An 11,789-nucleotide genomic window follows, 5' to 3' on the forward strand; every position below is an offset into this window, starting at 1 on the left:
TTAACTTTATTAAAGTTAATTATTCATAAAATAAACATACGAACCTGCAGAAGACTATTTCACAGAGACCTGTAATGTACAATACCCATTGCATACATGCACCATGAGCTTGTCTTTTCTAGCACTGGCATACACAAAACTCTGTGTGTGTGTGTGTGGGGGTGTGCACACATGTGTGTCTTTTTTTTGTGATGGAGCCATAGGGAGAAAATAAATCTATTGGCTGCAATTCAGTGATGTAGAAAGATTTAAGGGTAAAGGAAAAGGCTACATCAAGTGAAGCAATAAAGTCATGAGGTTGTGCTTCCATAATAATAACAATAGCAGTCTTCTGTAACCAAGGGAGCAGGCTCCTCAAATTATAGTCACACCTGTTAGACCATCTGCCCATAAATTTCACACTATCATTAATGGAAAACAAATGGCACTGTCTCTCCTTCCCTTTATCCATTGGCCATTCTCATATAAACGATTTTTCTCTTCAAGGTCATGCTCTTTCCTATCTGTTTAAAAATATTAGGATTTAGGAGGGGTGATACATAATGTGCCATGCCTTGGTACTTGTACCAGTGATGGCTCTGTAAGGAGCACTGGATTGTTAGGAGGCTATAAATTGAATTCCCCTAGAAGCAGAACCTGAGGCAATAATTTGAATGCAAACTGTTCATCTGAGAGGTGCTTCCAGAAGACTCAGAAGTGGAGTGGGAATTGAGAATGGAGGCATGGAAGGAAGCCAACAGAGGTGCATTACTGAATAAATTACTCCTGCAGGGAACTGCTGCCAGTATTTCAGGGGAGTTCTGTGAAACTCTATAGAACATGTCTCAGAGTTATCCCAAGAATTGGTGAGAAACTTGAAGTACTTATCTTCCAGTCCCCTCTGTCCTTGGTTGAAAGCTACACCCAGATACATTAACTCCTGTACATTTCTGGCCTGCCCTAAGGTGGATAATTGCAGGTGGTAACATGAGTCTATCAGCATATACTGGAATGATGAGTGCTGGGGAGATATGAGTGGAGCATTGAAACCATCTAATACAGTCGGGGCAGGAGATATTAATTATTGGCTTGCAAGTCCAAATGGGTAACCTTAAATTCCTGCGTTAATGGTTTTACTTTGAGGTATTTAAGCATGATGTACGAGTAAAAATTTCCTCTATTAAATCAAGTTGAAGATCCTAAGTCCCTAATCTTCTGGAAAACTGTGGGTATCTTTTTAACAGATTTTTGAAAAGTAACATGATTAAGATTTCAAACTGACCATCCATTCATTCATTCATTCATTCACTCATTCAACAAACATTTATTGAACACCTAAAGTATGCCATGGGTTAAACTAGGCACCAGTGTTACTGTTACTAAAATCATTATCGTGCCACCTAGAAGTCAATGTATTGTGACACTCAAATAAGAAAATCCATAGTTACCGTAAAAATTATTACAGAGTGATATAGGAAGACACGGTAAGACCTTAATTCATGCTGTGGACAGTAGTATATGGGGGATATCAGTAGGGCTTCCTGTAGAAGGCAATTGAAATGGATATGTAACATGAAGGAAGGGTGAATTTTTGAGGAAAAGAGAAGATAAATTCATGTTTGCCAGAAAATGAATGGTTAAGGATCAGTCCAGAAAGGAGTTCCATTCATAATCAGTATAAGAAATGTCACTGGGGCTTCCCTGGTGGCGAAGCGGTTGAGAGTCCGCCTGCCGACGCTGGGGACACGGGTTCGTGCCCCGGTCCGGGAAGATCCCACATGCCGCGGAGCGGCTGGGCCCGTGAGCCACGGCCGCTGAGCCTGCGCGTCCGGAGCCTGTGCTCCGCAACGGGAGAGGCCACAACAGGGAGAGGCCTGTGTACCGCAAAAAAAAAAAAAAGAAAGAAATGCTCACTGGAGTGTAAGAAAAGAAGACAATGGAGAGGGTGGTAGAAGCCAGACCATGAATGGTCCATGTATATATACTAAGTGCTATGGTCTAGTCTTTGTGTTCCCCTCCAAATTTATACGTTGAAATCTTAATTTCCGGAGGTCATAGTAGTAGTAGGTGGGGCCTTTGGGAAATGATAAAGGTATTAGTGCTCTTATAAAAGAGACCCCACAGAGCTCCCTAAGCTCTTCTGCCATGTGAGGTTACAATGAGAAGTCTGTGACTCAGAAGAGGGCCCTCATCTGACCATACTGGCACCCTATTCTTGAACTTGCAGCCTCCAGAACTGTGAGAAAAAAATTCCTGTTGTTTATGAGCCACCCAACCTGCAGTATAATCTTACAGCAGCCCAAAAGGACAAAGAGAGTTGGGATGTGAGATTTTACTCCAAGAAAGATGGGAATCCATTGAAGGATTTTAACTGGTAACTTAGAAGAGAGACAAGTTTCATAACACAATCAGGTATTTTTATAAGAAACATTTGTTTCATTTTCAGAAAGATCACTCTGGAAATACTGTGACTAGATTTTTGGAGAAGGGTGATGGCAGTCCCGGATATAGAAAGATGAGTTAGTAGTCCATTAATGTAAGTCAAACAAGAAAGTGGATATAAAAAGTGTGAATCTGTGGCTGAGAGTTCTTTTCTTTTAGCACTTGAAAAATGTTACGTCAATGCTTCTGACTCCAGAGTTTTAGACAAGAAATATGCTGTCACTGGAATTGGTGTTTCTCAATAAGCAATGCATCGTTTCTTCCTGTGCACTTTCGAGATTTTTTTTGTCTCTACTTTTCAGAAGTTTAGTTATGACACGTCTTGGTAAGGATATCTTTGCGTTTTTCCTCTTTGGGTTTGTTCAGATTCTTGAATTTGTGTTTATGTCTTCTAAAAAATTGGGAGCTTTTTAGCCATGATTTCTTTGAATACTTTGTCAGTCCTACTTGCTCTCTTTTTTCATTCTGGAACTTTGATGATATGAATGTTAGTGCTTTTGTTACTGTTCACAGGTTCTTGAGATCCTGTTCTTTCTCCCATCTTTACCCCTCAGTCTATTTTTCTCTGTACATTTGGTACATTGTATTGATCTCTTCTAAGTTCATCTCTTCTAAGTTCAGCTTTGCAATCTCCACTCTATTCTTTTTTTTTTTTTTTTTTTTGCGGTACGCGGGCCTCTCACTGTTTTGGCCTCTCCCATTGCAGAGCACAGGCTCCGGACACGCAGGCTCAGCGGCCATGGCTCACAAGCCCAGCCGCTCCGCGGCATGTGGGATCCTCCCGGACCGGGGCACGAACCTGTGTCCCCTGCATCCGCAGGCAGACTCTCAACCACAGCGCCACCAGGGAAGCCCTCCACTCTATTCTTGAGCAATGTTTTTTGATTGTTGTATTTTTCAGTTCTACTGTTCTCATTTGTTTTTATTGTTATAGCTTCTAGTTCTTTGTTTACATTTTCTATTTTTCCCATTTCTGTCAAGGAACACATAATTGCTAATTGAAGCATTTATGTGACAACTTATTTAAAATCCTTGTCTGATCATTTCAATAGATGTTTTATCTCAGTGTTGGTGTATGTTTATTGTCTTTTCTCATTTATTCTGTGATTTCCTGGTTCTTGGTGTCATGAGTATTTTTCCATTGTATTCTAAACATTCTGAGTTATTATATGACTCTGTAACTCATTTAGTTTTATTATTACTTTTTAGAAGGAAGTCATCCTATTTGAGGCGTAGTATGAGGACTGGCGGGTTACGTACAGATTTCCATTGGGCCCTACTGACAATACCCCAGCAAAAGTGGGCACTTACATTGTCTCACTGCAGACAGATCAAGTAGAAGTTCAGCTATCCTACTGGCCCTTCTGACACCTTCCCCCCAAAAGTGGGAGCATTAATATCACTGTGTTGCCTTTTAGTAGGAGTGGAAGTTCATCTCCCCAGTAGATTTCTTGACACAGGGGAGGGGGGAAGTGAAGTGTTTGCTCTCCTTCCTCCCACTTCATTCCTTCTTGTTGATGCCGGGTGTGGGTAGAGGGTCAGCTCCCTGCTGGCCCCACTGACGCCAGGGTAAGAGGAAGAGAACTGACGACTCGCCCTGCTCGTGCCGTCTCATTCTGTCTTGTTGCCTCAGGGTGGTTCTGGGGATTCAGCACCCCAGTGGGTCTCACTGACACCATGTGTTGGGGGTTAGTGGGGTGCCTACTCCCGCCAACCTGTAACATCCTATTCTTATTGATGTCCGGGAGAGATGGACGCTAAGTCCCACCATTGGACCCCACGACTGTGTGAGGGCAGCCCAGTGTTAACAAGCCTGTCAGGCACCACCCTTTTTTTTTTTTTTTTTTTAATAAGTAAATTTATTTATTTATTTGGCTGTGTTGGGTCTTCCTTTCTGTGCAAGGGCTTTCTCTAGTTGCGGTGAGCGGGTGCCACTCTTCATCGTGGTGCGCGGGCCTCTCACTGTTGCGGCCTCTCTTGTTGCGGAGCGCAGGCTCAGTAGCTGTGGCTCACGGGCCCAGCTGCTCCGCGGCATGTGGGATCTTCCCAGACCAGGGCTCGAACCTGTGTCCTCTGCTTTGGCACGCAGATTCTCAACCACTGCACCACCAGGGAAGCCCAGGCACCACCTTTTAAAGTCTGTTTGCTAATGGAAAGGGGTGGAGGCTCAGCTCACCACTGGACCACACTGAAACAACCCTGGTGGGGAATCAGAGCGCTGGCTCTTCTGGAGGGCAGGAGTGGGGTGGTGTGGAAGATCAAATCCTACCTTGGCCCAACTGAAACGACAGGACATAGGGGATGGGTGCAATATTCCACTGGCACTTGGCTCGAGTAGTGTGTATATTCCACTGGCACTTGGCTCGAGTAGTGTGTATATTATTGCCCAAATGGTCTTCTGTCTTTAGCAACCCCTTTCCTCATACTTTGGCTAGGGGGAACAGGGTTTTGTGTTTTTTTCTGAAGCTTTTTTGTCTGTTGTTCTGTTGGTGGTTATTGATTGGGGGTGCCTGTAATACCCTCTCCAGGATGTATGGGAAGCAACAGGAAACACAGGGGACTCATCACCATGTTATTCCTCAAGTCCCAAAGTCCCTAGTTAAGTCTGCCTTCTCATTTCCACCTTTCAGCATCTTCCTATGTTTGTTTGTTGTTATGTTCAGGGCTTTAGTTTTAAGTGGGAGAACCTGGGAGAAATGGGCTATTTCATCTTCTTGGAAGCAGAGGTCTGGAGGCCTTTTGATGTTAAAAAGTACTGCTGACTGTAAATTAAAATTTGATGATATACACCTTGCCCTTTAAGAATTATTCTACTAGATGATGTGGCTTCCCAAAGTTGCTACAATTTGATTTTCATACTTCTAAAAGCCAAGTGTTTTGCTGGAGTTGAAATTTAAAGATAAGCAAGCGATGAGGCTAAGATGACCTATGTGGTAACAGATTAAAATTGGAAACATCAATATACATTCATGTTTAGCTTAATATTGCTTCATATTACCTTAATACACATGGTTATGTAGAGAGATACTTATAGATATGTGCGTATACATGGGTAATGTGCACACATATTATCTCTTTGCTCTGTCATCTGAGAAGATCTAGAAGCAATGACATCCGAGCAGCAATTAGCACACCCCACACCCAGATCCTGCTGTCTAATACTGTTCTCCACTAAAAAGACCTAGTTATCTTTGAAGAAATAGCTGATTCTAGGACTAGGGCAGTAAATATACAAGATTTATATACAAGACCATCTCATAGTGTCAGAAAGTAAGGAAGTTCCAAAAAAAAAAAAAATACAGGATGGGGATACCTCAGAGTGGCACAAGAGCCAACTGAAAAGAGTTCACAAGGGTCAGGACTAGAGCAATTTGAGGAACAAAGTAACTAAAGTAGAATTAGATTATAACCCAAAGTGTAAAATAAAAATCCATGAGTTCTTCTGATATAAATAAATAATTGGATACATAAATGCAGGAGAATAGATAAATCTCCAGTGCAAAGGAATTCCAAATAGTTTATGTAGTACTCCATCTTAAGCATAACTCCTTATTCCTTAGTTGTGGGCTGAGCATATTGACTTCCTTCCAAAAAAGTACAGTATGAAAAAGGGAAAACAGTCATCTTACGATGGAGAAACCTGAAAAACACTACCTCAGCCTGGTGATCAAAGTCCACCTCAGCATTCATAATGCATATTCATACTTTGTACACTTGATGTGATCTGACAAAATAACCCTTCTACTCTGTGGTCTTCCTCCCCAAAACACATAATCCCAATATTATCATGAAAAATGCATCAAACAAATTCTAGTAGTGGGCATCCTACAAAACCCTAACTACTCAAAATTGTCAAGGTCATCCAAGGAAAATCTGAGAAGCTATCAAACCCAAGAGGAGCCTAAGGAAACATGGCAACTAAATGTAATGTGATGTTTTGGATGAAATCCTGGAATAGAAAAAGGACATGAGGTAAAAACTAAGGAACTGGACTAATGTATGGACTATAGTAAATGATAATGTATCAATATTTGTTAACTGATTGTAACAACGTAACATACTAATGTAAGTGGATCATCATAGAGGGAAATGGGTCTAGTGTATATGGAAACACTTCATACTATCTTCTCCAGTTTTCTGTGAAATTAAAACACTTCTAAAAAATAAAGTCTATAAAAATGCTGTGTTTTCTTGTTTTATGATTATGTGCCTGTATTTCCTAATGAATATGTCAATTTGCTTTACCTTCCTTGATACTGATATTACAGAAAATACTAAGTAACTCTGAAAGAATTTGTAACTCCAGTTCAACAAGCAATAATTCTTGTATTAACTTTTTGGAAGAACCCACTGAATAAATCAAAGCAAATTGTCTTTAAAGGCTGAATTCCTTTTCAGTGTTTAATCTTTTATATGATTAATGCATACCACAAGCAAGATTCTGTTTCAAAGGGCAGAAAACATTGATTGTAGGCGATGTCTAAAGTACAGTGAAATATTAATGCATGATGCTATAACAACTTTAATGTATTTTATGTTTTCAAAGTGATGAATTGTTATTTCAGTCAATAAAGTATTCACTTTTATACATTTCCTACCCATCTTTTCCCAAGACACCCACAAGGAAATGATACTATCATCTGACATTAGGTTCATCAATTTAAATTGGAGTTTTTGGTAGCTGTGGTTGCCAATGGTACTGGAATGTGTGATACTTTTACAAATCCTCTCCATGGCAAAATCTGATCCTCACAAGGTAAATCACAGTAGGTGCCTAAAGCCAAATGACATATTGCTTTGTAGCTAGATTACCAAGCATTTTACTTAGAGGCACAATAGAATGTAAAAAAGGCCATTTCTCTTTCTGTCTTTTTCTGCTCAAAGGTCACTCACCATCTTACTTTTTATCAGACATTTCAGAAGTTTTCCATAAATTTAGACTATATAATGTCACTTAAAGTGAATGTAGCTCAACATTCTGTTTTAGTACAGCTAATCTCACATTATTTTAGTGGTGCTAAATATGTAAATCATCAGCAAATTTTTGTACTTAACTTTTTTTTTTTGGATGTGGACCACTTTTTAAAGTCTTTATTGAATTTGTTACAATACTGCTTCTGTTTTATGTTTTGGTTTCTTGGCTGTGAGGCATGTGGGACCATAGCTCCCCGACTAGGGATTGAACCCACACCCCCTGCATTGGAAGGTGAAGTCTTAACCACTGGACCGCCAGGGAAGTCCCTGTACTTAACTTTTAAAAATAATTAAAATAAGCTATTCAACACATTTTTCCTTAAAAAAAAAAAAAAAAAAAAAAAAAGCAATTCTCCTTAGACTGGCCCTGGGCACATATGTGACTTTGCCATTTTTTCCATGGACTATTTTCTTATCTGTTCTACTGTGGCACATTTGTTCTACCTTCTCAAAAAGAAGCATTTAAAAATTCCTCTACGCGTTCATGCATTCATACATTTATTAAATAAATCTATTGAACACCTACAGACGGCACAGAAAAAAAGGCAGAAAACTAATCTGGGTTGCATAGAAAGTAATGAACTCTTAAAATTTTTGGTGAAAATAGGTATTACTCAATCTACTGGAAATTACATTTCATTATGGGGACTCACAGACTCAAGGAAAACCAAGACCTAAATAATAATAAAGTAATAAAAGCACCAGCCATTTACTGAGTGCCTGCTTGTACCTGACTCTGAAACTCTAAAATCATTACGGATGTTCTGATGATTGTCTGATATAATTGTAATCTCCATTTTACAGATGAAAATAACAAGGTTCAGAGACATTAGGTTACTTGCCTAAAGTGAAGTGGCCCAGAAACTACAGAACTGGAAATTGAACCTTAGACTTCATAATGCCAAAGTCTGTGCTTTTAATCACAATGTGTGTGTGAGAGAGAGAGATAGAGATAGAGAGAGAGAGAGAGAAAGAGAGAGAATGTGTTTAATAGAGAACCTCTGAGAAATGGCAAGAAAACTGCCAGGTATCCATAAAACAATAATTTAGGAGCTTCTTACTATACAAGTAATTGTTAATCATATGGCTGAACTAAGGATCTCTCACTTTTGAACTAAGAAATCAAAAACTTCCAGAAGTTGAGTCTAAATTTTACACTTACATAAGATACTTCATACAGAATGCTCAAGTATAATAACTAAAGAGCTCTGAAAATACTGGAAGCATTCATATAAGTATGATTTCATAATGTGGATATAGAGGATTTAAGAAATTGGCAGATGCAACTGCAGACTCATTTGTTATCATTTCTGTGAAGGGCAAGATAAAAGAATAAAATGAGAAAAATGTAAAAAGAATGGCTAGCAATTTTAGGTAGTTTGCTGAATCTCCATACTAGGAAAGACTAAGCAAAAAAAAAAATTCTCGAAAATTATTTTGAAAGCACCTACAAGTGTATATGGTCTTTTTATACCAAATAACTTGGAATTATGAACTGTCAAATAAGTCTAATCTTCTCTGATGATAAAATTGCTGACTTTATTTGAAACTATGGAATGAAAAATGAGGTAATAATCAGAAATTCTTAAGAAAAGGAGTAGAAAAAACAAAATTATAAGAGTTACGTTAAAAAATATTTTGAAACACACATAAAATCCCCATTACTGGTACAGAGCTTTTAAAACTTTATTTTGATTTTAAGTTTTAATAAATATTTATATGTTTACATAATTACTGTCATAAGGAAGACACAATTGTAGGTCAACTTTCTTCATTCTTTCTTTATTAAGCATTATTCTATTTTGCTCCATCATCTTGTAATTATAATAGAGTAACTGTGTAACTTTCTACTAAGTGGATATTTCCTAAACTGTTTTCCTATTGTTAACAATTAAAGGTGTTTCCAATTTTTTGTTATTACAAATGACATGACAATGAGCATCTTTATATAATAATTTTCTGGATTATAAATTATTTATTGGCATAAGCTTCCAGAATTAGAATTAATGTGTAAAAAGCTATTAACATTTTTATCTTGCTAGACATTGCCAAATTACTTGTCAAAAGATGGAACCAAATTATATTGCAAAAATCTTTGCAAACGGAAGACATTATATATAATTTTTGATTTTGCTAAATTAATAAGTTGGAAACCTATGTTCCATTTCTTTGAATTCTTTGATAACAGAGTGCTGCTGGAGGCTGGGAGGGCAGCCATGTCCATGAAGGCTCCCCAGAGTTGGAGCAGGGAAGTGGAAAAAGGTAAAAAAAAAATACTAATTGTATTTTCCCTCCGTTGTTATCTCTCACTCTCTTCTGCCTCTGTGTAACTTATATCCAGGTAGCTGGAGAAAAATCATGTGGCAGGGCAAATTGGTATTCCAATAAATTAATAATCACCAGCTTCAAATGGATTTTCAAGACTGGAAATATTGCTCTGACTTACAGTAAGCTCTTTCTATTTCTCCTTAAGGACTATTTTCTTAGAAGCTTTACTTAACCTCCATCCTCTCTACTTCCTTCACTCTGAGCTGGTGAGGTGCTTCATAGCTCATTAAGAACACAGAAGTCAGTAAATAGTCCACTGCCAAATCCATTAATTCATTAGCATTTGCGTTGACCTTTGTATTCCCTTTTACTACAGGAGTGAAAGTTAAAGGGCCGTGTGCACTACAGACAGAATTTCATTCTCCCTCATCTTCTCAAGTACTTCACAGCCCTGCATCTTCTACAGCCCATCTACTCCTTAGGAAGGATTCTTGCCAAAGTTCAACCTCATTCTAGACTAGTAACTCCACCTTAAAATTTTAAAAACTATACGTGTAACATGAAAGCCTCCCTCCTCCCCTAATCCCTGCATATCTTCTTTAGCCAATTCATGTCTGAACTTTTCAAAATTGTTATCTTCATATATTGTTTCCATTTCCTCACGTCCCATTTACTCTATAATTTCCATCCATCTGACTTCTCTCACCGTAATCTCACTGCCCACTGTCCTGAAATTTTACTTATGAAGGTCACCAGCGATCCCCATGTCAGTATAGCCAATGAATAGTTTTTGTCCTATTTCTAGGCTCTTTCCTTCTTTAAAAAAGAAAAAGAATAAGAAACACAAAAACCACTTTTTTCTTCTATGCTTTTACACTCTCATCATCTTCTGTCTTGGTATATTTTATTGGCTTTCTGTGTTTCATCTGATTTCTAACATTCTATTAGTTTCCTTTATCTCCAGTGGAATAAACCAGTATATGAAGGATTATTCTCAACAGGTAGTTCTCATAATAACGGTTCTAGTAGCAGCAGTCAACACTCTGTGACGCTTATCACGTGCCAGACACTATCCTAAGACACCGTTTAAATACATATAGACACACACACACACACATATATGAGGGTTTCCTCACAGGCCTATGAAATAAGCCTATTATTATACCCATGTTACAAATGAGAAAACTGAGGCAATGAGAGGCCAAGGTCACAGGATCAGTACTTGGTGAAGCCCCGCCTGAGTTAATGCTGGAACTTTAGAGTAGACAAGTTAACAATGTCTCACAGATTGGCCTTAAATGTGAGCAACATTTAATTAATGACTTGTGAAGTATCAGAAAAAAATGGAACATTTTAAATTCATTGGGAACTACTAAGTCATGTATCAGTAACTAAGAAGGACTCTTATTGAATGAAATTATTTTTCATTATTCTTTTGAAAGGAGAATATTCTTGTGTTAGTGTTTCAGTTTTTTTTCATTCACATATTTATTCATTTATTAGACACACATTTCCTACACACCTTCTATGTGCCAGTGTCTGCTGCAAGCCTTGGAAGATTCAGTGGTGAGCAAAAAAATTACAAAGTCCTTGCTCTTAAGCAAATGTCCAGTGGTGGAGGAAGACAGAGTAAACATGTAAATAAATTTTGTACAGAGACAGAAATACGACTGGACAATGGGACGGAGAGGCAGTGAGGAGGCAGGTCTCTTTGGTCAAGATAGTAGTGGTGGCGTTTGAACCGAGACCTTAATGATCAGAGGGAAATTGGTCTGGGTAGAAGGATTAGCCAATCTAAAGCCGGGAGAGCAAGAAGTAGAGCTTGTTGCATCTGAGGGACTGAAAAAGACAACTGCGCCTCGAACCCCATGAAGGTTAGGGAAAGATGTAGTAAGTGACCAGAGCCCATGGTCCCTGTGAGCCTGGCTAAGTAGCTGAAAATTTAATCTCTTTACAATAGACAGCCTTTAGAGGTCAGAAGCAGTGCGATAATAGCATCTGATTTGTGCTTTTTGAAAGACTACTTTGACTGCTGAGTGTCCTACAAAAGCAAAACACTTGTGTCTCTATGAAGTGCAGATAGTAAATTTTAAAAAGCCCAATGAGCTCATAAGCAGTTGGTTTAC

Source organism: Mesoplodon mirus (assembly GCF_964341445.2).
Source record: "Mesoplodon mirus genome assembly, chromosome: 7".
NCBI classification, from domain to species: Eukaryota; Metazoa; Chordata; class Mammalia; order Artiodactyla; family Ziphiidae; genus Mesoplodon; species Mesoplodon mirus.